The sequence below is a fragment of the Pan paniscus genome, chromosome 15 (genome assembly GCF_029289425.2).
Source record: "Pan paniscus chromosome 15, NHGRI_mPanPan1-v2.0_pri, whole genome shotgun sequence".
Classification (NCBI taxonomy): Eukaryota; Metazoa; Chordata; class Mammalia; order Primates; family Hominidae; genus Pan; species Pan paniscus.
Window position 1 is genome coordinate 3,141,314 of NC_073264.2, and position 4,834 is coordinate 3,146,147.

Sequence of the window (4,834 nt, forward strand, 5' to 3'; positions counted from 1 at the left end):
CTTCCAAACACTCCTGTTCTTTTTATTTCACTATTTCCAACCTTAATATAAGGCAGGAGTAATAATTGAGCAATCCTCTATCCTGGACTGGCATTCCAAGGAATTGAAGAGCTAATAACCAATTGAATTTCGCCTTTATAGTCTGAATCAACCACACCAGCATGAATTTGAACTCCCTTTAGATTTAGACTTGATCTTCCCAAGATTAGTCCTACAGTCCCCTCAGGCAGTGGGCCACATACCCTTGTGGGGATTTTTTATTTGGGGGTTCCCCTGGAAGCAGAGAGACTGCTTGTATAGTACATAAATCTACTTCTGCACTGCAGCTTGTGGCAGGGGAAAATTGTTGTATTGTGGTAACTGGCTTATTCCTTGAAATACTTGGGACAGTGGGGGTTGTTGTCCCTGAAAACCCTGAGGAACAAATGGCTGAATTGGGAATGCCCCAGTTTGTTGTGGAGTCTGAGGCTGGCCCCTTTGCTCGTTTCCTGACAATGGTTGCCTATTTTTATCAAATTTAGAACGGCATTGACTAGCCCAATGTTTTCCTTTTTTACATCTTGGACATAAGTCAGGTGGCTCTCTACCTGTTGTTGTAGTAGCTTGAATAGTTATATTCTGTTTATTTAAGACTGGGCAATTCTTTTTTAAATGATGAATTTGACCACAATTATAATATTTCCCTCCAAATGTTCTAACTTGTCCTCCTAAAACAACTCATGTTATTGCTTGAGCCATAAGCATAGCTTTATGCATACCTCCTCCGATTCCATCACAGGCTTTTACATATTCTGAGATTACATCTGATCCTGCGGGAAACTTTCCTTTCAATGGCTTAATGGCCGACTGACACTCAGGATTGGCATTTTCGTATACCATCAACTCCACTATGACCTTAAGGGCTTTTTCATTGGCAATTGACTTTTGAGCAACATCTTGGAGCCTTGCCACAAAATCAGGGTAGGGCTCTTTTGAACCTTGTCTTACTGTATTAAATGAGGGGCAGGCACTTCCTGGGTCTTGGATTTTTTCCCAGGCTTTAAGGCAGATAGCTCTAACTTGCTCAATGTCCTCATTTTGCATTAATGCTTGTTGACTAATAGTGCTCCAATTTTGACCTGTTCCTAATAATTTATCTGCATCTATGTTAACTGGAGGATTGGCAGACCTATTTCTTCGGACCTGTTCTTGTGCACCATCAATCCACCAAGTCTTAAATTGCAAAAAATTGAGACGGTGAGAGAGACGATTTTGCCAGAATCTCCCAATCATAAGGAATGAGTCTATGTCCATGAGCAATGGAATCTAATAATGTCCTCAAATAAGGGGAGTTGGGTCCATACTGTTTTACTCCCTCTTTCATGTCTTTTAGCATTTTTATCGAGAAAGATTTGTATCTGGCCTCAACTGTGAGAGGCTCTCCCTCTTGGGCTCCTTCTCCAGGTGGCATCGGTTCTAACATTACTGGGAATTGCCATGCCTCAGTATCTCCTTCTTTTCTTGATTTATCAATAATTTCATGTAATTCACTACCCTGTCTACTAGGTGGTGCCATAGGATTAAATCTCCTAGTGGGCGGCTGAGGGTATGGTGCCCTGCACTGTGGTGCTGGGGGCATTCCTGGATATCCATACTGACTTTCTGGGGGTGGCCGATACTGAAGTTCGGCCAGCGGCCAATATTGATAAGCTACTGGCAGTTGGGTCTTATTTTCTCTAACCTGCGTTTGAGGTTGTAATGTTACGGGCACCTGACCTGCTGGAAGAGGACTTGGCCCTCGTGGTTTAGACTCTGATGGCCCCACTAATTCTGGACCTTTTCCTTCTAATTTTAACGTTTTAGGATATATCACCTCCTGTAATTGATTATAGTCAACATTTTGCGTTGACTGAGCCATTACTGGCTCTGCTACATATTCGCAATGTAAACTTTCCGTTTCTTTCTGGGATTTTTTCCTTGTCTTTTCTTTACAATCTATTACACAGCTTCCAGGGGCATCAGAAACTGAAACGCTATCTTATTCCGTTTGAAATGGTTCTAAAGCTGCTTTAATAGTGGCCCAATCATTCCATACTGTAAGTGGAATGATATTACTCTTCCTTCCTGCTTGTTTTAGTTCCTTGCCAATTCTTTTCCAATCTTTTAGATCTAAAGTTCCTTGTTCTGGAAACCATGGGCAAAATTTTTCTATTATTTGAAATAGCTTGATTAGATTTTTTGTAGATACTCTAACTCCCCCTCTTTTTAAAATAATTTTAATAAAGCTGAGATAAGAGGCATATTTACTTTTAGTTTTACTTTTAGTTTGCCACATTATCACCCTAACTTCTTCCGAGTGCACAAGCTTACCGTAAGTCTGACTGTAGACGCACTTGGGATCTCTCTTCGACTTGTCCTCAATGACCACGCTCGAGCGTAAATTCACCCTAGAGAAAAGCCTCCACGTTGGGCACCAGATGAAGGGGTGGGTTGCCCCTCCACACCTGTGGGTGTTTCTCATTAGGTGGAACGAGAGACTTGGAAAATAAAAAGACACAGAGACAAAGTATAGAGAAAGAAATAAGGGGACCCAGGGAACCAGCGTTCAGCATATGGAGGATCTCGCCAGCCTCTGAGTTCCCTTAGTATTTATTGATCATTTGTGGGTGTTTCTCCGAGGAGGGGATGTTTCAGGGTCATAAGACAATAGTGGGGAGAGGGTCAGCAGACAAACACGTGAACAAAGGTCTTTGCATCATAGACAAGGTAAAGAATCAAGTGCTGTGCTTTTAGATATGCATACACAGAAACATCTCAATGCTTTACAAAGCAGTATTGCTGCCCGCATGTCCCACCTCCAGCCCTAAGGCGGTTTTTCCCTATCTCAGTAGATGGAACGTACAATCGGGTTTTATACCGCGACATTCCATTGCCCATGGACGGGCAGGAGACAGATGCCTTCCTCTTGTCTCAACTGCAAGAGGCATGCCTTCCTCTTATACTAATCCTCCTCAGCACAGACCATTTACGGGTGTCGGGCTGGGGGACGATCAGGTCTTTCCCTTCCCACGAGGCCATATTTCAAACTATCCCATGGGGAGAAACCTTGGACAATACCTGGCTTTCCTAGGCAGAGGTCCCTGCGGCCTTCCGCAGATTTTGTGTCCCTGGGTACTTGAGATTAGGGAGTAGTGATGACTCTTAAGGAGCATGCTGCCTTCAAGCATCTGTTTAAAAAGCACATCTTGCACAACACTTAGTCCATTTAACCCTGAGTTTGACACAGCATATATTTCAGAGAGCACGGGGTTGGGGGTAAGGTCATAGATTAACAGAATCTCAAGGCAGAAGAATTTTTCTTAGTGCAGAACAAAATGGAGTCTCCTATGTCTACTTCTTTCTACACAGACACAGTAACAATCTGATCTCTCTTGCTTTTCCCCACAGAATTCCAGAGCATTGCAACGAGGGTCTGAATGTTTGCATGAAACATATGATTCCAGGACACTAGTGCTGTTGTTTCAATGTTTGTCCCACACAAATGATTCGAAAACACTACTGCTGGGGTCTGAGTATTTGTCCCTCACATAGGGTTCCAGAACACTGCTACGAGGGTCTGAATGATTGTCCCTCACATAGGATTCCAGAACACTACTGCTGGGGTCAAAATGTTTTTCTGTCACAAAGGATTCCAGAACACTGCTACGAGGGTCTGCATGTTCATTTCTCACGAGGTATTCCAGAACACTCCTGCTGTCGTCTGAATGTCCCTCACACAGGATTCCGGAATACTACTACGAGTGTCTGAATATTTGTCCCTCAAAAAGAATTCCAGGACACTGCTACGAGGTTCGGAATGATTGTCCATCACATAGGATTCCAGAACACTGCTGCTGTGCTCTTATGTTTGTCCCTCACTTAGGATACCAGAACACTCCTACTATTATCTGAAAGTTTGTCCTTCACATAGAGTACCAGAACACTGCTACGATGGTCTGAATGTTCGTACCACACTTGGGATTCCAGAACACTCCTGCTGGAGTCTAAATGTTTGTCCCTCACATAGGATTCCAGAACACTGCTACGTGGATCTCAATGTTTGTTCCTCACAGTAGTTTCCACAACACTCTTGCTGTGGTCTGAATATTTGTAAATCACATTGGATTCCAGAACACTGCTACGAGGGTCTGTATGTTTGTCCCTCACATAGGATTCCAAAACACTCCTGCTGTGTTCTGAATGTGTGTCCAACACATAGGATTCCAGAGCAATCCTACTCTGGTCTGAATGTTTGTCTATTACATAGTTTTCCAGAACACTGCTGCTTGGTTCCGAGTGTTTATTCCTCACATAGGATTCCAGAACACTGCTACTAGGTTCTGAATGTTTCTCCCTCACATAGGATTCCAGAACCCTCCTGTGGTGGTCTGAATGTTTGTCCGTCACATTGGATTCCAGAACACCGCTACGAGGGTCTGAATGTTTGTTTCTCACACAGAATTCCAGAACACTGCTACGAGGGTCTGAATGATTGTCCCTCACATAGGATTCCAGAACACTCCTGCTGTGGTCTGAAAGTTTGTCCCTCACATAGCATTCAAGAATACTGCTGCTGGGTTCTGAGTGTTTGTCCCTCACATAGGATTCCAGAACACTGTTACCATTGTCTGAATGTTTGTCCCTCGCATAGGATTCCAGAACACTGCTGCTGGGGTCTAAAAGTTTGTCTGTCACGTAGGATTCCAGAACACTGCTACGACTGTCTAAATGTTTGTTCCTCACAGAGGATTCCAGAACACTACTGCTGTTGTCTGAATGTCCCTCACAAAGGATTTCAGAACACTGCTACGAGGGT

The 4,834-nt window shown here is 43.5% G+C and overlaps 1 pseudogene; it reads right to left on the reverse strand.

The window, feature by feature from the left end:
- Positions 1-211: 211 nt before the first annotated feature.
- Positions 212-2,314, reverse strand: LOC134729028 (endogenous retrovirus group K member 8 Gag polyprotein-like; annotated as a pseudogene).
- Positions 2,315-4,834: the final 2,520 nt, after the last annotated feature.